This window comes from Sus scrofa, chromosome 11 (genome assembly GCF_000003025.6).
Source record: "Sus scrofa isolate TJ Tabasco breed Duroc chromosome 11, Sscrofa11.1, whole genome shotgun sequence".
Lineage (NCBI taxonomy): Eukaryota > Metazoa > Chordata > Mammalia > Artiodactyla > Suidae > Sus > Sus scrofa.
In genome coordinates this window covers 13,502,747-13,526,261 of record NC_010453.5, presented here as the reverse complement: position 1 = coordinate 13,526,261, position 23,515 = coordinate 13,502,747, and the positions used below count along the sequence as shown (strand labels likewise).

The following is a 23,515-nucleotide window of genomic DNA, read 5'->3' as shown; positions in this document are numbered from 1 at the left end:
ATTTATAAATACCTTCTGCAGCTCAACACCAAAAAGCAAAAAACCCCGTTAAAAAATGGGCAGAAGATCTAAATAGACATTTCTCCAAAGAAGACATACAGATGGCCAAAAAACACATGACAAGATGTTCAACATCGCTCATAATTAAAGAAATGCAAATCAAAACCATTCTGAGGTACCACCTTACACCAGCCAGAATGGCCATCATCAAAAAGTCTATAAACAATAAATGCTGGAGAGGATATGAGAAAAAGGGAACCTTATTACACTTTTGGTAGAAATGTAAATTGGTGCAACCACTGTGGAAAACAGTATGGAGATTCCTCAGAAAACCAAAAATAGAACTACCATTTGATCCCGCAATCCCACTCCTGGGCATCTATCCAAAGAAAACCACGACTCGCAAAGACACATGTACTCTGATGTTCACTGCAGCACTGTATACAAAAATAGGGTTTTACTTTGTATTTAGATTTGACATGTATTTGGTTCTATCTAGTATTTGGTCTTATAATTTACATTTTTTAAACCTGTCTCTCAATTGAGTTTATAGATTGAGAATCATACTTTCTATAAGAGATGTTGATGGAAAACTTCATATTTGAAGAAGAATTAATTAAAACTCTCAGCCAGCAGCATTTGAATCCAGGAATACTGGCTCCAGTGGACATATACAACTCATATACATTGTGTTGCTTCCTCAAGAAATTAAAGTCTACCGAAGCTGTAAAACTATATATGCCAAAATGTGAACTCTAAATACCAAATGAATGTACTGTGCTAAACATTATGTAAAAAATTCAGAAGCAAAAAAAAAGTTATTCTAGGTTGGGATCATCAACAAAGAAGGAAGGTGCCCAACTATGCTGATTTACCCAGGGTGCAAGTCTCCCAGTGCTAAAACCAAGAATGTCTTGAGAAAATGACAATGAGTTGGTTGCTCTACGAAGGGATGACATCATACAGGGCCATAAGTAACTCAATGCAAGAAATTTGAACTCCTTCCAGAATGCAAAAACAGAGGCATTTGTACTATGATTAAGATATTAACAAAAGGATGTTCTTTGATGGCGTATATCGGTGGCCACAAGGAATTCCACAGCTTTGCAATCAGAAAAAATAAAACAAACAGGGAGACCCAGATTCCATGCAGGAGGGAAGGTTGAGACACAATTTACCAAGCAAGATAGTCGTGTTGGCTTTAATAACAAGTATTTGGTGGTCACTTCTGAGCTCTGTGAACAATCAAACGCCATATCCTAACCATATGCTGAAGAGAAATACTTGTGTCCGCTTTATAAATACAGCTGATTATGCTTTCACTGGTTTTCTTCACTTACAGATGATCTGTGCTTACATAAAAACTGTAGTTTTAGTGCTTACGTATTATGTTCTGCGTATTGTTCTTTTTAGAAACTCTTAAAACAAGTTTCAGGGATTGAAACAAAGTAAAATGTACCACTCTTATTGAATTCTTACTTTATGCTTTACAAATACCACTACATTTAATGCTCATAACAACCATAGAAGCAATGTTATGTTCATTTGCCGAGTGAGGAACTGGAGTCACATGATTAAGTTATTCTTTTTTGGCCACACCCACATCATGTGGAAGTTCCCGGGACAGGAATCGAACCTGTGCCACAGCAGCAACAGGAGCTGTCAGAGTGACAATACAGGATCCCCAACCAGCTCAGCCACAAGAGAACTTCTGATTAAGTTATTCTTGCCCAAGTTCACTTTGTTAGAGAGGGGTCAACGCAGGCTTTGAACCTAGATATTCTGACTCTAGAGCCCATGTGCTTAGGCACCATACACTATCTAATACTTGAAAAGAACATGAAGTAATTTAAAATTTTCCATCATAAAGAACTCATAAAAGATAATGAGTTTCTACTTTTTGAGGACAAATGTATGCATAACTATGTGTTGAAACCTCAAAGTTATTTTTTGAGTTAAGAACTCAACACTCATTCTGTGACATAACTTCTACTTTGGTACTGTTCCCTGCACAGTGGGAGCCAGCTGTTCATCATGGTTGGAAGGATGGACAGTGCAGACAATCCAGGACAGAACTGCTCTCATAGCTCTGAGGTCCTTGAAGTTTCTCTTTTTCTGCCTAAATTCACAGATAAATTGCATATCTCTACTTTGTTCTGCACTGATACATTGCAAGAATTCTGTCAAAATAAACTTTCTTGAGCAGACCACATTTTTATTAACATTTTAGGAAACAGATTCACTTTCTATTAAGCATCAAAATATGACATACCTCTATTAAAGTTAAAAATAAAGCAACATGTAACATTATCACGGTAGGTACTATGAGCAATTTACATTCATTATTTTACATTTATTTACCAGACTTCTATACCAATCCTACAGAGGATACTATTATATTTTCCATTTTAGGAACAAAACACTGAGGCAGAGGGTTTATGTGGTATGCACAAAATCATACAAGCAGTAAGTGGCAGAGCTTGGATTCAAACCTACGCAATCTGGCTTATCCATGTCCTTGTCCACTGTTCTAACTGAACATCTCATCTATTTTTAAAAGTCATTTGTTCAGTTGTTGTATTTTTAATTATCCAGAAACCAAACACTGATCCCTCAGCAGTAATTGGGTTCCTGCTATAAGCTAGGCATAACCCATACCTTAAATATTATATCCTGATATATTATTTGATTTGATTCTCTAAGGTACTTAAGAGCCACTCCATTTTAACATTCACTGATTTTCTCAGAAGCTTATAATCTTTATAAAAAACAGTGGCTACCCAGATAAAGCAAGACATACAATTGGTAAGAAGAACTGTCTCTAACCAATGACAGTATGCTCCTTTTTCCTTTCTTAAGAATGGTCTGATTTTAAAGATTAGGTAAAATGTTCCAGCTTGAAATAGCATCTGGCTAGCAGCCCTTTTACAACTTCTCTTAACTTCCCCCAAATTCATGTCTCAGAGAAGAGGTTTTATAACAATGCCGATCTTATGTGGGACTAACTGTTGCTCTATCACCAGAATGCAGATGAATTCCCACTAAATTAAAAAAAAAGAACAGAATATGAATTGTACAACAAAACTGATGTTATACCAGGGCTTTGCTTTAGGAAATGTGTGAAGTTATCCTCCTAAAATCAGGAGTAAGGTCCTTGGGTCAGGTGTCATTATCTCCTTCCTTTTTCAAAATTAATATGCATTATGTACATTAGTATATATTTAGTATCTGTTCGGAAAATGGGCCTCTGCAAGTCTACTCCTTCTGTTTCTTGAGCAGCCAAAATATCTCTCTCAAGTCCCCCAATGGTACATCCTTCCATTCTAGATCTTGGAAAAGACACAACCTCCAGATCATAACTAAGCAGGAATTTGTAGCAGAGAATATTACTGAGTCCAAACTCATACTAATCAAAGCTCAACAGGCCAATAAATCAAGAGATGAGGTTTTTGGGCAGGGAAGAGTGAATAACTTTATTCAGAAGGCCAGCAGAGTAAGAAGAGGATGGACCAGTGTCTCAAAGAGACACTGGTCTTACTCGAGTCAGAATTCAGGATTCTTTTACATTAAAACGGGAGGGAGTATGGCTGGTTGTTACAAACTTCTTGGTGCTGGACTCCTTTGTTCTTAGGGCTGTCCAGGCAGGTCTGGTCACAATGTTCCTATAAACCTCCAGCAAGACAAATGCTATTTTCTGTCTTGTAATTTTTTATCTCTATGTGAATAGAAAAGTGTTATACCTATAATGATGCAGTCTGGGAGGCAGAGCCTTGAAAATGGGCCATCATGTGTATTTCAGGCTGTAGGCAACATCCTTTTACAAAGTATGACTAAGGCAACAGAGCCTAAGGGTTAGCTAAAGGAATTATCCAATATGGAGCCAGATTTGTTCTTCTCTGTTGGAAGAGTAGTTAATAATGATGAACTCTATGCTGTGAAAATGCTTCCAGGCTAGAGTAGAGAACAGAAGTTCTGGGATAAGTAGTGTATCTTTGGGGTGAAATCTGCTACAGACTATATGTGATGGAGTGCTAGGCTGAGCATTATAAGGTAGACAATGATTCCATATTAGGGGCAGCAGAGAGCCTTATCCATTGAGAGGTACTGATAATGCTGGCCTCGGTTAACATGTACTGAGCATCATATGTGCGCATCCCTGTTCCTAGCTCTTTACAAGTGTAAGTTCCATCATGCTCACAATTATGGATTTCGCTGGCTGTACCCATCTAGACACTGGGAACTGATGGAGAAGCTGTTCAACCCCAGCCTTTCAACTATGGGTAGTTAGTAACTGACCAACTTCAAAAAGGCTAGGGAATGAGACAAAAGGACCATGGGGCTCATTCACAACAATGGAGGTATCACAGAACAGAAGAGACAGTTCAGAAAGAGGCAGTGGCAAAAGAATTTGGTTTATAAAAAAGGTGACATGATCAGCGTGGAAAGGGCAAGAATTAATTCATGAATTGCCAGTTATAATAAAGAGTTCTGACTCCCCATTTTGTCAAGAAGAAGCAGATCTTCACAAATAATCCATGCCAACATAATTTCCATATATGTTAGAATTAAATGTAATAAACGTAATAGACCAAACCTGCGTGTTGCATACTCTGTGTGCTGAAAAATGCCATAAGTGGTTTATATATAAAAATGCTTTGGGAGGTAGGAACAATTATTTCACTCTTTCACAGATAAGAAGACCAGTGTGGAGAGAGGCAAAGTAACACTCTCCAGGTCACACAGTTTATCTGTTCCAATAGCCGTCTCAGACTTCATACGTCCATGAGCAAACTCCTAATCTTCTTTCTAAAATAAAAATATACCATCCTCTACCATCTCGCTCTCAGAATATTATTGACCTAGAGTCGTGTAGTTACTCAAGCCAGAAGTCTCACAGCCATCCTTAACTCTTCTTACATCCTGCACAAGGCACTCTGGAAAATTCGACTGGGTCTACGTTGGTCCACATCCTACTTCTTGCTTAGTTTCAGTAATCTCCTAAGTGTTTTCCCTGCTTCCACCCTAGCTTTGCTACAGTCGATTCTCAGTGAGACAGCCGGAATAATCCACTAAAATATGTATCAGATCAGGTCACTCGTCTACCTTAAGTGCTGTTTCCCCAATGAATACCCATAGCCAGCTCTCTAACCTTCAAGTCCTCGCTCAGGGGTCTCCATGTTAACGAAAGCTATCCTGACAATGTGTCTAAAATTACAACCCACCAGCACTTCTAATCCCCATACTTCACTCTTCTAATCTCCTTAATATCATATATAATTTACTTATGTAATATACTTATTAATTTTTGCTCATCTTCCCTGAAGTATAAGTTCTGCGATGGCAGTCTTATCTGTTTTGTTCACAGATGTATGCTAAGCACCTAGCAGAGTGTTCACATAATAACTTAATACCTTAGTACAGACTCCACAAATATTTGCTGAATGGATGCTGAGACTCCTACTTCAAACACAGGCAGCATGAGTCTAGAGTCCATCAAATTAATGACAAAGATAATTCCATTAAAAATAAAATTATTTTTTAAATGTTAAAAAAAATCTGTAAACATGAAGGGTGAATCTTTAGAAACATTAAAATACTAAAAGAAATTACTTAGGAAAAATGTGACAGTTAAAAGTACATAGGAATTAAAACTTTAAAAAAATATAACATTATCCAAAACATGAACAACGAGAAAAAATGAGTAATATCTAATATACATAGGGTAAGGGATTACTTATTACAAATCGAATGGGAAAAAAAAAAACATTAAAATCCATGTATTAATCCTGTAAGTATCTATTTAATCCTACAAGTATTAAAAGATATACAAATTCACAAGAAACAAATAAAAAAGCAGAGTAGATAAATAGCCACATTTCCTAATAATACAACTCATTACTTTGAGATGTTTTAAAAATTAGGAAGTCAACCAAAATATAGAAAGAAAAGAGGAGAAAGATTACGTATACCCTGTGTTGATGAGGGCTTAATAAATCATGCATAACATATACCATGAACTTTAAGACCTTCCAGCATTTTGATGCAGTGGCTTTATTTCTAAAAATCTATTCTGAGTACATTGCCGAACGGACAGAGAAAAATGTGTGTAAAAGGCTTTCAACAAAGTCTTACAATAGGGAATGATACCATAAAAACAAACGACGCCTTCAAGGTTTGAGAAATACTTATTTTGTGCAAGTGTATAGTAATTCATTAAAATAAATGGTTTTGAAAAAACTTGGAAATATAGAAAATAACTTTTTTTTTTTTTTGTCTTTTTAGGGCCGCACCCATGGCATGTGGAAGTTCCCAGGCTAGGGGTCAAATTGGAGCTACAGCTGCTGGCCATAAACACAGCCACAGCAACGCAGGATCTGAGGCTCACCTGTGACTACACTACCGCTCATAGCAGTGCCGGATCCTTAACCCACTGAGTAAGGCCAGGGATAGAACCCGAGTCCTCATGGATACTAGTTAGGTTCATTAACCACTGAGCCACAACGGGAACTCTGAAAATAATATTTTTCTTAAAGGCAGGTAAAAAACCATGCTGATTGGGTCAAAGCCGAGTTAGAACTGATGGCGAAATAGTGGACATAAACCTAGAGCAAGAGCTACTACCTACTACGCAAACTTATCAGACCCATGCTTTTGGTGGGGAAGGGTTCTGGGTGAACCTTGTACAGAATCAGAGTCCTGGTCACATAAGTGGATGACAGGTCACTTAGGCTTCAAAGACAATGCTAACTTACACCCCCAATTTGCCTTAAAAAAGACCATTATCCTGTAATGATAATGGTGCTGGCATCGTTATATATAAATAAATATAAAATCCTGATAGTGACACATAAAAAAACCTAAATTTTCCATATACCTGTCTCTATCATTGCCTCTATGTCTGAGTTATAGCGGCTTTGGAAGAAAATTTCCTCACGTATTACTTATCAACAGCAAAGTGGAAGAATAATTTTTAGAAATAAGTTGAAATTTGAGTTCCTGAAACAATTGTAATGCCAGTGCCACGATGTATTTTAGCCATGAATAAATACGCATTGTAGATAATTGTTTCACTGCTATCATTTCTTGGGTCACTCACTTGTTTCTTGCTAATTTCAAAATGCGTTCTTTCTGGAGTGAGGCATTGCTATGGCTGTGGCGTAAGCCAGGAGCTATACCTCCGATTTGACCGCTAGTCTGGGAAATTCCATATGCCATGAGTGCGGCCCTAAAAAGCAAAAACAAACAAACAAACAAACAAAAAAACCCCCACATTTTCCTATTCTCACTGTGGTATTAAAAAGAAATTTCCAGTAATTATTATGACCTTTTATTGTAAATTTCTGTGACTCCAGTAAATTGCATTTTAAGTGGTTTGCAGAACAGTGCCAACACCTGTATTTTAAAATTTAAACAATTCGTCCTCCTTTTATTGCTAATGGCTGTAGTATAGGCAGTTCACTACCTTGTTTAAATAGATTTCAAGTAACTTGTAATTGCTAATCATTTTAGCAGGTGGCAGGAGGTTAGCAATCAATATCACATGAAAGTGTTGCAAAAAAGGGTCAGGAATCAATAGAACATTCTTCTTCCCACAGAAACACAGCCTACTCAGATGGTTGTCCTCATTGTACTTCTTGTAGATTCAGAGGCACATTTCTTATGGAAAAATCGACAAATTAGGGAAATAGACAAAATGTCACCAACATCATGACAGAGATGCCATGTGTTATCAAGAACATATTCTGAGAGATGGAGGAGAGGGCATATAATTTTGTACAGAGACTAAGGCTCCAAAATAAAGTTCTTATCTTTAATCAATTGTGTGGTTTGTCACTGATCTGCTTTCTTTTGCCTGTATTTTTTAAATGTGTTATACATACAATCAGCTCAGTATGTAGAATTCTATGAGGTGGTTAAAGACATATGCTCAAATAGAACATGTAGAATTTTATCAGGCTGAGACAAAATAATACCTCAATAAATGTCAGCTTCACGTTTGTTTCTTAGGCATTAAAACATTTTAACTACTGATAATGATAATGTAAGTTATTTCACGAAAAAATACAAAAATATTTACTGTTGTTTTACATACAATAGATTTTCATATATATTGTCTTCCCTCCCTTGTTAGCTAGAAAGTAGACTTGCATTTATTACACAGTTCATTACCATGTCTACAGATACATGTGTTCCTGCACTTTTCATAAATGTTCATTGTTTAACATTAAAATATTCTGCAAACCTTTTAAAGTCATTAAAGTACTTTTGAAGTAAAGCATAAGAAGAGATTCAAGAAAGAAAAGAATCTCTTTCTTGTTTGTGCCTTTAATTGTTTTCTGGGGAGAGATTATAAGAACCAGATTTCCTCTGTGTACCTGTTTGGGAGGAGAGGACCTAGGAATAGCAGTCCTAGAAATTTAGAGAGGGGTTAAGGTTGGACTTCGGCTAAACCCCATGAGTAAGCTCTAGAGAAAAATAAATTTAGAAATGAGAAAAGTGATTTAAAAAAAAAAAAAAAGGCAGCATGCACATCACCTCAGTGGGTGATCTCTAGCAATCTCCTCTTTGCTCATGAAAATACTAAAAACAAAACAAAATCCCTCAATTCTTGTAAACTAAGGAGGAAAAAATAAAAGACAACCAAAAAGGAAATTCTCTATTTTTGCACTTTGGAGCCTGCTGCGTGTGGGTCCCGCTTGCCGCCTACCCTTGACTCCCTTGGGGGAGTCTTTCTTGGGAATTAAATTGGCCCTCCCCGCAGTCGTCAGAGCACTCATTTCCAGAAAGTGTAATCAGGTGTGGCTGGGACAGAGAGAAAGGGTTGCCACTCAACTGTTGCAGAAGCGCGAAGCCGAGCAGGCATCTGCTGAGACGCGGTCAGAGACCATCGACTCACCCCCAGGGCTTTTGGAAACAAAGAGGAATCAAGCAGAACCTTAAGTCTCCTCAAGCTCAGTAATCGCTAGCTAAGGACAATTCCGCGTGGACGCCACTCTCTGTTTTACAAACGGACTCTCCAGTCCCAGGGTCGTGACCAACCAAGCCTCCGTGAGGAACTAGCTGGTAATCACCGCGTCGCAGTGACAAGCAAGTAAGTTATTTGTCAACTTTGCCAATATAGACCTTTTCCTCCCAACACTGTAAAAATCTTATTTTCAGGTGTGAAAAGTGATTGCCAGAGATAACTTTTACGCCGAATCTCGGTACGCTAATGGGACCATCACACACTCACACACACACATCCCACCTGAAGCCACCGAACCTCGCGCTCCCAGGTTGGTGCGCATCTTGGGTTTTATTTAATTTCTGGAACTTACGGATTTCCTATGCCTGTTGGAAAGACCGAGCTGGGTGAGGGTGGGTGGAACGCTGCCTCATCACTTATTCATTGCGACTGTCTCCATTGTTGACACTAGTGGCGAGCCGCAGACGCCAGCCAGCTCTTGCAGGGGAAGTCTGACACCTTGAGGACGCAAGAGGGGGTGCCGGGACCCCAGAGGAGCCGGAGAGGGAGAAGCTTTGAGAGTTATGGGCTGAGGGTGAGGGTTACTTTTCAAGTCGGGCGAACTGCCGCCCAGCGGCTTGTTTACTCGGGTGGGAGTAGGCTGTTCAGAAGCCAGGTCGTGACCCGAACTGTAGTTGGACCGCCTGCGGAGCCCGCCCCAAGCCTGGAGGTGTGTCTGGCTCGCATCCAGGATCACAGGGTGGGTTCTGGCCACGGACCCGGCTAGATGACCGCCGGCTTGTGGTGAGCTCGTCTGCCCAACTGGCTGACCTCAAACATTTGGCCCCGGGAGGCGGAGGCCATTCCTGGGCAGCGGAGCCGGAGTCTCGCCCTCACGCGGGTCCCCTCTACCTCCAAGCAGAGCGGTGCGTGGGACGCGCATCTTGGCGAGTTGTCCCCTCCGAACCCGGTCTGTGCGGAGCCTGAGTCAGGCAGCCGCCGGAGATGGAGGGCGGGTGCCTTGCTCTGGGTTCGTCGGCTGACAGCAGTGGGAAAGCTAACTTTATCCGGAGGGGTCCGTAAGGGCGGGGGTGGGCGAGGTCCTCCTCCCTCTGCGCTCACCTCCGGCTCCCCGGCCTCCCCTCCCCCGCCTCCCCTGCCTCCCCTGGCATCACTCTCAGAGCATCCTCACTCCGCCCAGTTCGGTGCCAGCTGCGTGGGCTCCAGCTTCGTGCGTTTTCCTTGGAATGCTCCAAAACTCGGCGGAGACTAAGGAAATCCCATTGGAATTTGCCGGGTGTGCTCTCACCGGGCAAAGCACCGCGCCGCCGGCCTAGACTCCATCCCTCTTCAGCCAGAAGATTGCAACTTTGCAGGTAAAGAGGGTGTCGCCTCAGAGCTGCCTTTGACCCGAGTTACACCTCGCCTCCTTTCTGGGATCTCGATCAAGTTTCTCAAGCTGCCTGGGAAGCTGGCTCCCTCTTGGGAAGCGGACATCCCTGGGGGGTTAAGCGGTCAAAAGGCTCTGGCTGCCTGGTTCCTCTTTAAGGCTCAGGACCGGATTTGTGAAGCTTTCTCTGGTTGACCCGGGCGGAGCGGCTGTGCGGGAGTTTGGGGATGCTTCTCAGCCTCCCACCGCAGCCGGCTTTAAAGAAAGGGAGAGGGCAAAGAGTGAACCCCTGGTGTGACTTATATGGTAAACAAAGCAGCAGCAGCAGCCACGCCGCGGAGCTGGGGAGGCGACTGTTTTTAGCCTTTTAGGCATTTAGGAGAAATGGAGATCTTGGTGGCCCCTGGGCGCATGTAAGTGAGTCCTAGACTCTGGTACCTAAACTGGGGTAAGGAAGAAAGAATGGTGAGCAATACCCTGTCGATCAATTACACTCTGCGTCATTTTCATTCTCTATTGCAAAACAGAAACACTTGCATGCGTGTCGCTGGACCTAGGCTAGGGATTCCTAGTTCGCTTGGCAACTGAAATTCCAATTAAGCCAATGACCCTGTTTACTACTTGGCTGAATCCCTGAGATTCAACTTGTTGTTCCAGCAGAGAACTCAGCTGCCTTTTATGATGAGATAACCAGAGGGTGCTGGAAGGGGATGGAAGGTGGGGAGAGACTGGGAAAAGGGAGCTCCGTGTCTTGCCTGTGTTCACCGTACTGTATCCACTATGCTCTACCCTCTTCCCATGGTTTCTCACGGGGCCCTTCCCCGTTAAAAATCCAGAGCTGTAAAATGCAGCAGGTCGCTTATTGAGTAACCACCAAGCTGAAGGAGCTGGAGAAGGCAGAAGCAAGGTTTGCTTGTTTCATTAAGAGGAGATTTAGAACAGACTTGTAAAACTGAATAAGAATTTCAGGTCTCATATAATTTTTGGATTTCCTATTACGGCAATTGCTGCACGAAACATATTACAAATTCTCTAAGAGACAAGGTTAACTAGAGGGTTTTTTTCTTTGTTTTTGTTCTTTAAAGAAAAACTCTGAGTTAGGGAGAGTAAGAGAAGGTGGCTATGTTAAAACATTGAAATCGTCATCATTGTGTTATGGTTGGCTATTTAAACTTACATTTGTAATATCTACTCTTTTCACCTGGGCAGTAGACCAAGCAACACCCCTCCTTTAAGTACTGAAGGCAAAAAAATCAATGATGTATAGGGACAACTAGTAGTTTGAAGATGAGCATCAAAATTCAGTAAGACGTTGCTAGAGAAGCACTTTAAAAACTATATTTATGATGGGATGATTAATGCAAATCATCCCATCAGTAGAAGTTAAATGGGCTTTATCAAAGCATTTTATGCAAATGTCTTGAATTAATAGAGGCTTAGTACAGGTAGAAATCAAGAAAGCACTCTCCTTAGTCATGAATAAGAGACCACAGAGCTGGAGATCCTTTCAATAGAGCTTTGATCAGAGCTCAACTGCTCTGCTAAGCTTGCTGTTCAGTGAAGAGCCAATGGATTTATACCAAAAGTTACGCACAAAGAGAAATACTAACAGGTTAATGAAATTGATACATAAAGGTGCTGAATATTCACTGAGTAATTAAATATATAGTTAGGTGGGTAGTTTAAATTAGACATCACGAGAAGATTTACAATCACAAATTTAGAAGTTCCTCCACTTCTGTAAGAACTTAAAGGAACGTGGGCATTCATCAAGCATAAACTATCTAAGCTCAACAGACATAAGAAACATGTCTCTTGAGTAAAACCTGTCAAATAGTAACACTTTTTCTGCAAATCCCTGAGCTGAAAAATAAGTTTGTTTACTTGCTTAATGGTCAGTTGTCAAAGATATGAGGTAGAATCGATTTCCATTAAGTACCAGCTTTAAAATTGTGTCATTTTTACATTATTTATATTTTTCTGTGGCACTTATTCCTAGAAGGTTAAGTTCAAAGTACAGGGAAAACCAGGAGAAAATTAAAGGTCTACATGAATTTTATGGCCACTTTGGTTATTAAAATAGTAAGAGATCAAATAACTCTCCACATAGGGTAAGCTTTATTCGTTCATACTTTACATCAGTAGAAAACACCAGACATTGCTTTTATTCTTTTTGACTAGAGGAAATTTAAATATCTTGTTCAGTATACACATTTTAAACTTTTAAACTTAAATCCTATTATAAACATGATAAATTTCTATTGAAGCCTAATAATAACCTTTAGGGTATAATGATTAACGCCACTGAAGTAAAATACTTTCACAAATATATTATTGAAAACATGGTCATGGTTTTATGACTACATGTTTAATTATCAGGATAATTTATGGCAAATCAGATTATCAACATTATAATGACCTACTGAAAACTAAAATAATCTACCTTTTCTAATGAATTCATATATTGGAACAAAATTAAAGATATGAACGCATTTTTGCAGAAGTTAATATTGTGAACATCAGTGCTCAAAGAAATAAAGTATTTTATAAATAAAGATATAGAAGAAATACTAAACACTAGCTAGGAAGGTAAAACTCTGGACTGAGTATTTTCTTATGATTATGTCATTTATTTTTTAAAAAAGAAACTAGGGAAAGGGAAGTATAATGTTTAAATTTCCTTTTTTTCAAAATCATGATTGTTGACCATTTTTTGAGATCAGATTCTAATGTGTATTTTTACTTTCCACACTTTGTTATCTGGGAGAAACTGAAACTAGTGTTACTCACCTCTTTAATATCTATGGAAAACCCACCACAAGCATTTTGGTTCTTATTAAAAATGTGTTGAGGAGAAAGCTCAAAATCAAAATCTTTTTACCTAATTTAGGTTTCAGACCCCCTTCCCCCCACCCTCACACCAAATAAACATTAAAATTGGTTAATTCAACCCAACTTAAATTGGACATTTGCTTCCATCTAGTTGTGATGGAAAATTAGTTAGCACTATCTTTCATCTCCTTATGTTTTCTAGTTCTGATCCTCCCGGATGCATTGAGACCTTAATATTTTAAGAGATTTGAGAGTATTTTGATCAGGGATGTAACCATGGCTCTATCTTTTTTAATTAGCGCAGCTATAGACCTGATCTCTGAGAACTATAGTACCACCAAAGTAACACTATGATGAAAAGATGCATTTAGGAAAAGAGGTTTCATTTGTGAAACCGAAAATTAAAGACACATGCTTCAAAAACATATCAATTTAAAACTAAGCTGTTCCATGAACTCTTGAGTACATGAAGTGATATACTTAAAACTCTCAGTGACCCTTCTGGAAGTTCAATTTCACTTAAATCAGTTATGAAAGATAATAGTTTCAGTGCTTGATCTTTTTTTAAATAACTAAGCTATAGATGATATCCAACTAATATTAGTGTGTAATTTGTTAATTCTTTCAAAAATGTCTCCTTTAAAACATTGCAGTGTCATAGAGTAATGGCTTCTTGGGAAGCAACAGATGAACAGTTTTACACATAAAGTTAGAAATGTTAAGTAAAACATTAATTTAAAAATACGCCTTGATAGCTTTATCCAGCACACTGCATCCTTTTTGGGAAATGGCAAGTGGAATGCAATACAGCAGATATGCATTCATTATACTCTGTCTGCAGTTGGCAATGTTTTTGAAATATGTTGAAAAAAGTTACCATAAGTAATTTCCTTGAACAAAGATTATCGGGAGCAAAATTTACATAAGACAGGAAAGCGGGAACTATTTTGAAAAAAGGGAGGAAAAAAAGGAAGGGACTGAAATTTATGGGCACTTCATGTATGCCAGGAACTTTACAAAATGTTTTCTTCTAGTTTTTCCTCACATATACCAGAGCCTTAAAGTATTATCCCCTTTTAAAGAATCTGAAAAGACTAAATTACTAAAAAAAAATTTTTAAAAAAATCACAAAGCTGCTTTGTGGTAGGGTCAAGATTTGAACCCACATCTACTTGATTCTGAAGCCAATACCTTTTTATTCAATTCTTATAGTTTCTAAAATAAAATTAGTAATCTTTTAATGAGATCCATAAATACTTTGGATTCTTACAGCCATTTATTTCTTTAATCTTTCAAATGTTGTAGCATCGGGACATAAACAACCCCGTTATGAGGCTAGACTTTGAATCAACACTCTGTTACTTGAAGCGACATCAGTTTTGAACCAGATCAGGAGATAAGCTACTCAGTTCTAGCAAGTTGTTCTCAGAATTATTTCCCTTCTTACTCTAGAATCTAAATGTAATATACATGGAAAGAATGAAAGGTTTATTTTCCTAGCTAAAATTCAAGGCAATAAACTTTTGCATCATCATGAGATTATAATTTCTAAGCAAAAAAAAATTGTCATTCAAAACTTTAGAACATCTGTAGGCTGCTGATAAAATGTCTTTGTACAAAACACAGTCATGTTAAGACAGGTTTACATTGCATCTTATCAAAGTTATATGAAGTTTCTGGCAAGTGTTTCTGTCTTATTTTAATTGCCTGATTGTTTTGAATGTCCCTTGGTATTTCATGAGGGGAATGTTCCTTCATACATCCCAGAAGACATCTATCAGCTGGTGGCACATTTTAACAAATTTGCCATATTAAAAAAAAAAAAAAAAAGCAAACGTACACCTGCATATAAAACTGATGTGCTTATGTCCAAAACCCTATTGACACTGAAGTGGAGGAAATAACTTTTTTTGAATACGTGTGATAACATTACAGAAATTAGCACTGAGGTGGTATCCCCTCCACAGATTTTTTGAATATTAGTGAATGAATAATTGAACAAGTAGATAAATGATAACACAAATCAGCTCTTCATCTTTGCAGGTTTTCTGGCAAAGCTCCCTCTGCACAGAATAACTTTTTCCTCATTGCTTCCTGTCAAAATGTTCCCCAGATACCAAAACTGAGCTCAACATTGCCGTCTCCTTGTGTTTCCTTCATGTCTCCAGGTGTCACGAGTATAAATACAAGCAAAGCCCTCGTTATATTCTGCCTTGCAGATGGGTAGAGAGGGCTGTCTCCTGAACTAGACGGTAAACTCATTTAGGAAACCCAGAGGATGCTCAAAAATGGGTGCGTTTTCAACTGAATTAGACTGTCATAAATATTATGCTTTTTCAGCTAAGCATAAGTAATTTATTGCCCAATTTTATAATTCCATAGCTGACTGAATTGTGAGCATATTTATCTAATGACAACATTATAATAATAACCTTGCCCTTGAGTGCTATCATGAGTATCATGTTACTTCCTGTGTTATAAACATAACCCACTGTTATTCGATGGACAGAACTTCCAGTCCACTAGTGATGCTATCATATTCATTTTCACAAGATTTATACAACCTGCTATTAAGGTGTTTGAGTTTAAGTGGTACTGTGCCGAAATTCTTAAGGAGAAGTTTTTGTTACATTATGCCGTTAGAAACATGGCTAGAGTTGAAAAAGGACAGACTGCAAGTGTTTCTCAGGAATACCTACTGAAGAAAGCCAGCGACTTCTTTGGAGTGATTCCATTTGGCAAATGAAGCTGAGAATTCATGTCAGAACCTCGACAGTACATGATATCCAGTGCAGTCAACAAAGCTCATGTGGGCGGCATGAGCTTCTACATTGGTGTTGGGGAGAAGTGTTCGGGTGGCTTTTTTAGTGTTTTCATTCAACTTCATTGAGAGTAAAATTGTTACAAATGTAGGTCTATGAGCAGTGTTCAGATAGTCTGCTACATTTTTAACATTTTACCTCCAATGGTGGAGAAACAATACAGTTGTCTAAGCTGGTACCCTATGCATAGCAGGGTCATAGTTCATAGCTCATTGCATTGTAATTTTCATTTTCACAGAATTAGGATAATTAGTGTTCACCATATGCTTTTAGAATGGGTGAATGGAATTCATGAATGCATGGGTCTTTTGCCAGCTGCTATGCTCAACCTCTGTATTTCAATATGCCGTTCTTTCTCAAGGAACTGGTCACACACCAATGAACGACAAAAATATGATGGAAAGATGAGAGGACAAGCATGATGCATAGTATACCTCAAATAAAGAATGGAGACTTCATCATGCTTTGTATGTAATCATGCCTACTGATGGTGACAGTGTGGGTATCGTTTTATGTAAAGATCTCTTCATGTTAGGTAGAGTGAAGTTGCATACCCTCAAGATCATGTCGAAGGCTACACTTCAAATGAATTCTCTTCTGTGGTAGTTGTAGTTTGACAAGCCACTTTAAGTCTTGTTTAAATATATACACACACACACATATATACATATATATACACGTATATACATGTATATAAATATATACACACATTTAAATATATACCCAGACTTAAAACCTGAACTTAATTCATTAATTAAACATGTATTATATATATATGTGTGTGTGTGTCCATCTGTAGGTTCTATATGTGTATATATGCACATATGTAAATATATATGTCACTATATCTAATGCTACATAAGTAACAAAGAATAATAACAAGTGGGAGACTTCTGGGGATGTGTTCTTAAGATGATGCCTACAGAGCAATTATCAGAGATAGTGAGATAAAAATTACTAGCAAAGAGGGTAGAGTAGCCCATAAAAGACAGTGGAAGTTATATGCCAGTATATTGGAGGCCTTGTAGAATGGTTAGACATGTCATGAATGACTCAGAAGGTCATCTAACACAAACGTCTCTTTTTAAGCAAGATGCTCAAATCTTACTAAATTATTTTTAAAAATATTATTCACATATATAATACATGTACGTTTACAGAATGCTCAATGAAGGACTTAATGCATGAAAATCATTCTACTAGATGCTGAGAATACAGAGGCACATATTACCTTTTTGTTTAAGATTGCAAACAAAGGATTCTCATAAACTCTTATTATCATGTTCTAGTGTCCCAATTATCTTGTAGGTGTTTTGTTGTTTTCTTGTCACCTGATCTTTTCTCATGGAAATGAAGACCTTATTAAAATAACACAAATCATATTAAATGTAATCTATACATGGAATTAAAAAAAATTACATAGTGTCATGTTGGAAGAAGTCCAAATGCACCCTTTCCTCAAATTATTGCTTCATATAGAGTAGGACTTAGAATTTCCAAGTATAAATTTATGTTAAATTTAAATAGAATTTGACACTATTATTGATGGTGCTTTCCTTTACATATAGATATTACTGAATTACCACTCAAAAGTGATGTGTTTTGGGAGATTGTTTTCTAAAGTCTTGATGGGTTTATGGTGCTACATCCAAATGTTGCCCAATCCTCCTTGGAACCAATGAAGCAAACCTAAAACAAGAAGCCAATTTTAGATTTAGGGAGGCAGTGACTTGGATCCTCACCGCCCCCTCATCCCTTTGCCTTGGGACGTAAACAACTTTGGCTCAAAATAGTCTTAGATGGAGGGACCCATTCTAGAATCATCTAGGCATGCTCAGTGTCCATCGTTAGGGTTTTCTAGGAGGCTGTATTTTCTATAGCTGAGAATGTATTGAAGACCTAGAAATAGTCCATCCATCTCATGGTCTTAAATATTGGGAACAAAAAGCTATGTTCATTTTTAAAAAATCACTTTGCGGGGGTGGGGAGTGGGGGGGGGATTGCATTCCTAGAACTAGCCATTCTTTATTTACCAGACTTTTTTATTTTCTGAGAGTCATCATGTGAAATAATCAGAATGCTTACCTCTAAGGCTTTGAGAGCCTCTACCATTAAAGAGAAAGAAATATTTTTTGAAGAACACTCAAACATTAGGGTTATTATTTCTCTGTAGGATATTAAATAGCTTTTTATCTTAAACAAGAGATATGTCTCTCTGTGTACGCTGTATGAAAAGAAAATGTTGGCAGAGGGAAAAGACTTATTTGCTTATCTGGTTCATTTTAACCTCACAGCTTAACATTTTGATTTGTAATGTGCAAGCTACTTAGAGAGCCGAACTGCATAGTTTCATTTAGCACTCCAGTACGTTCTTGGAACAAAGTGAACCAGCAAATGATTTTGCCCTTTCATGAATAAAAGAAGCCTTAATGAAAAAACATTTCATTATAATAGCACTTATGATAAAGAATTTTTTCCCAACATATAAAATATCAACAACGTTAACCTGGAGAACAAAAACTGCTTTTTATTCTGTTGCACTTAGCATTGAATGTTTTAAACCAAAACTTAAAGCCAGACTTTCTAATATACTCAATTACTTTCTTAGTAGTTATTGCATTGCTGTAATTGAAATATTGTGTATGATTAAATATTCAAAATTGCCTCTTTCTTGATTAATATTTAATGGTAATCATTTTTAACATTAAAATACAGATCTGTTTTATATTACAATATTTAGCCTCTCTTTAAAAAAATGTAGATATCTTCAAAGTAAAAATAGAGGCAGGAGGCAAGCTGATTGAGAAGTAAACAAATTGAGTCTTTGAAATATTCTGTTGCTGAATAACCTAGATCTATTTGAACTATATAGCCTTGATTCATTTCAGTTTAGTCAAAGACAGTTATTTGAAAGGTGAGCTACTCTCATGAGGCTATTGGTCTCAAAAGTCAGGCTCTTCTCATCTTTAAAAATATACATGGACTATGTGTCAAATACTCAGTGTGATTAAAAATAACCTCTACTCATAAAACATATCATTACTCAATAGTTTTCTAGAGTGTTTCAGAGTCTGCCAGAATTTATTTTGATTTTCATCCCAATGCAGTGGATATACAGGTATAACAAACACTGACTGCTCAAAAGGTTTTGTATATCCTTTGGTTCATTTCCAGCGCAACATCCAACACTATCTACTGCTTGCACTCCATCAGTCCTCGTATCTACAGATGAGCATCTCACTTGTCTAGTTGGTCCTTTGTTTAGGGCTACTCCCTCATGGTCTGGCGGCTGGTGATGACAGTGGAATGGCCACATACGAACCCACATTTCCTGCCTCCTCTACTAGATTAGGGTACTTCCATATGTCGATGTCAAGTATGATGAGCATTTATTTCTCTGACCCTTTATAAAATCTTGGTAAGGTTCTGTGGTCTTGGTGAAATTTAATTGCAACCTATATTGAATTATGACTTCTGATAAAATACTCTTAGTAGTTTCCTTTCCCTAGGTTAGCGATAAAAGTTTCTCATATATTTAAGGAAATTTCACATCAAGAAGAGATGAAGCAAAGGATTTTAAGAAAAGAGATTTCATATTTTTACAGTCTTTCTTGGTATACAAGAAGGGGCACAATTAATTTCAACTGTGGGTGCAAGAACAATGGTCAGTTGTACTCTGCTCCATTATGAAGGGAAAGTCATTGCATGGTTGATGCTGGGATTTCCGGCTGTTTTTATATTTTACACTAAAATGAATGCTGACCGTAATTATAAGGATAAACACTATGTGAATTCAGTATAAAGATAGATATGAATATTTTAAAATGTCTTATCTGAAGTAGCAAAATACTTAAGATATACTACTGATTCATCATAGCGAATCACTCATTTTAAAAAGTTTAATGTTTTAATTTTAAATCATGTAGCAAATACTTTGTTTCTTTTCCTAATATTCTTAGCAGTACTTTAAAAGTGTTTGCAAGTTATTTGGCATATAAGTGTAAGACCTACCAATACAAAATATTTATCTGACTATTGATGAGCTATGGTTGTGTGTATTTCTTATCAAAAAAGTAGGTGGAAGTAAATTTGAGGGACAGTATGTCGATCTTTTAAAAAATAAAATTTTATACCTGCCAACAGATATGCATTTGGTGGAGGGGTGGACTGAGCTGGATAGATTTCATTTTTAACTTTTTTCGAAGACAATCACAAATCTGTTTTAACTTTTTATTTTGGTTTTCTTTTTCATTCTTATAATCACAGATATTACACCTACTGTCTTTATTTTTTTAAAATAGTTTGCATCTGCCCATTCCTAACTCCCAATCTAATCCTTGCCTGGTCCCCCTCCCTGTTGGCAACCACCAGTCTGTTCTCTATGTACCTGCTGTCTTTCAATGCCCCCTCTTCTGTGCTGCACTGCCATGCCTCTGTGGGCAACCAAGAGCTCTTTAGTTTAGTGTCAGTATGTTGGCAAAAGCATTTCTCGGTTTTGGTTTGATTGAAAATGTTTTTATTTGGCTGTTTTCATTGTTAGCATATTCTCAGTGGGACATTATTTTCTTTGGGAACTTTGTGACACTTAGTTGACTTTTCACTTCCATCATTCCTGCTAAAACCTCAGCCATCAGTCTGATTGTGGCTCCTTTGAGGGCAATGTGTCCTTTATTTTGGGTTGCTTTTATGTTTTCTTTTAGTCTTTTGTTTTCAGTAGTTGTACCATAGTGTACCCAAACGATCTCTTTGGAGTTCTGCTGCTTGGCATTTGGAACATTTCTTAAATATGCCTTGATAGCCTTCATCGGTTGGGAAAATTCTTGGTCATTCTCTCTGCAGAAGTAATTTTGCATCTACCTTTTTTCCCCTTAATGCCTCCAATTGCATGATGTTTTCCTTTTTACTCCATGCCATATTTCTAGTATGCTTTTAATTCTTCTTTTAATATATTTCCATAATGTTTGCTCTCTGAGCTGTAATCTGGATATTTCAATAGCTTTATTTTCTCATTGATGAATCTTTTTATCATCCTGTACGCTGCTAAACTCACTAATTAAGTTAATTTCAATTATTGAGTTTTTCACTTCCAGTATTTTAATTTCATTCTATTTTTTTATTATTTTTTTTTTTTGTCTTTTGTTGTTGTTGTTGTTGTTGCTATTTCTTGGGCCGCTCCCGCGGCATATGGAGGTTCCCAGGCTAGGGGTTGAATCGGAGCTGTAGCCACCGGCCTACGCCAGAGCCACAGCAACGTGGGATCCGAGCCGCGTCTGCAACCTACACCACAGCTCACGGCAACGCCGGATCGTTAACCCACTGAGCAAGGGCAGGGACCGAACCCGCAACCTCATGGTTCCTAGTCGGATTCGTTAACCACTGCGCCACGACGGGAACTCCTCTTTTCGATAGATTTTAGATCCCTCATACAATGTTCTATTTTTACATCTAATTTCTGAATATTGTTGAATAACACATTTAGGTTAAGGTCTGAGGGTGAGAACTCCAGTAAAAGGGTTACATGTTGGTCTGTTTAATTTTTTTCTTAGAAGGCCTCATGCTTTTCAATTTAAAGGTGAAAAACTGTGTATCAAAATTGTAGCAGCTTTGCCATCCTCTCTCAGAGAAGATGCACCCTGCCCTCTGGCAGGCGGATAGGCTGGGACTAAACATCTTCATCCAGTCACAACCTGAGCTCAGGAGAAGCTACTTTTTGGACATTGCAAGCCCCTAGGAACCCGCAGTTGATCTCATTGATATGTTATAGGGCCCCGGGGTCTGAGAACCTTGGCTCTTTAACAAGACCTCTGCTCCTTGAAGGTTCCTGTGTACTGAATTTTGTCTCTGTGTTTTTGTGAGATTGATGCTCTACATTTTAGTGGCTTCCTGATATATGCCTTACTTATTTTCCTGCAAAGCTTAAAATTTTAACAAATGCTCTGAGAAAAGAGCTGCCAAGTGTGAGACGCACTTCCATCTGTCTGCCTTCTTACCAGGACAGGAGAACCTTGTATTTGTCTTGGCAAATCCCTCGAGGGAAAACATGGTTTGTGGAAGGTCAAGCCATCTCTCTCTGGTTTCTCTCTAACTCAGATCTGGGCACCTCAAGTCCTAGTTAGCTCAGCAGCTCTTCTTTAGACAGATGTTTATGTGCTTGTTCATTTATATTTACCCAGCTTTTCTAAATGTTAGCAGAAGGAATGTCTGTCCACTGTATGCATTCTATCATAGTCTGATGCAGAAGTCCTTCCTTTATATTTGGAATTTAATGTTGAAAAATGTAGTCAAAATGTTCGAAAGAAAGAAATTATACTTGTTTGGTATAGTATAGAAACATAATTACACACACAGAATTTATTATATTAATATGTGCTATATTCTTTGCACAAAATATAAAGTTTCAGACTCTTTAACCTGATTTTTTTTTAATTAGCACCAAAGTAACATTATTCTTGCAAAATTACCAAGTCTTTGACATTCGAAACTAAGCAACCATTTTAAAGCTATTTTGAATAAAAAATTCTATAAAACCATATTAATGTGGTACAAATCAATTTTAACTAAGTTCCAACTAATAGCTCTCTCTTATTGAATAACAAACACACTATTAACTGAACAAAAATAGAGGCAATAACATGCAGTAGCAATTTGACCTCTTTGCCACTGAGATGAGATTTTTTTGCAGGCCTGTGGTTACTTCTCCCACTCTAAGTCCATTATATAAGGATGGGAAAGTGTCATCCCTCACTGCTGGGTGTGTTATAGTTATAACATTTATTGCTAAAATTGTCTAAGGCCTGATGTATTTCCTTAAAGATGTTCTGCGTAAGTGTCCAGCCCTACAGTCCACCAGGTGATATAACCTAAGACGTCATGCCAACTGCCCATGAAATATTCTGAATTTACCATCAGTATCATCCCAAGATATAATTAATACATCTGCTAGCTGTGTTCATATAATCCAAATCAGACCTTGTTTATCCTGAGATGTGCATCATTATTATTATTTTTAAAATATACATTGTAGTTTTCCTCTATGTGAAAGAGAATCAGGAAGTTCCCCCTGGGGTGCAATGGGTTAGGAATCCAACTGCAGTGGCTTGGGTCACTGCAGAGGTGCACGTTTGATCCATGGCCTGGAGCAGTGGGCTAAAGGATCTGCAGTATAGATTGCTGCTGTGGCTTGGAGTCAACATAAATGAAAAAAAGTAGGGGGCGGGGGAATTGAGTGGATGAGGGGAATACTGTCTTCCCAATAAAGACGTGTACAGGTCCATCATTAGATTCCAACAAGCATGGTCTCAGCTCCAGCCTGACAGGTGAGAGTTAGGTTGTCAGCACTGAACCTTCTGGGGCTGGAGAATCTTCAGTTTTTTCCTCAGCCCCTTCTGGGCTAAGAATTGACTCTAAGTAAAGTGAGGCCTTAGTGGATGGTCTGGGTAAAGGCCTGACTTCTTAGAAGAGAATGAGAAGTTAGGTTAAATTCTGTACTCTGTACTGGTTGGTCATGTCTCAGAGTGAGATGCATGT

The 23,515-nt window shown here is 38.0% G+C and overlaps 2 protein-coding genes across 6 annotated transcripts in view; one reads left to right on the top strand and one right to left on the bottom strand.

Annotated features, from left to right (window-relative positions):
• Positions 1-9,448, bottom strand: part of UFM1 (ubiquitin fold modifier 1) — a 262,633-nt gene extending 253,185 nt beyond the window's left edge. For all 3 annotated transcript variants that reach the window (XR_002336499.1, XR_002336497.1, XM_021065265.1), the window contains exon 1: positions 9,318-9,448. The gene's annotated coding sequence lies outside the window, so the exon portion shown is untranslated. The remainder of the gene's footprint in view (positions 1-9,317) is intronic.
• Positions 7,261-23,515, top strand: part of TRPC4 (transient receptor potential cation channel subfamily C member 4) — a 218,714-nt gene continuing 202,459 nt past the window's right edge. Inside the window, exon 1 of one of the 3 annotated variants that reach the window (XM_021065112.1) lies at positions 7,261-9,091. The gene's annotated coding sequence lies outside the window, so the exon portion shown is untranslated. Of the gene's footprint in view, positions 9,092-10,226; positions 10,321-10,653; positions 10,748-23,515 lie in introns of those variants that run through there. The other 2 variants (XM_021065111.1, XM_021065110.1) reach the window with 2 other exon arrangements.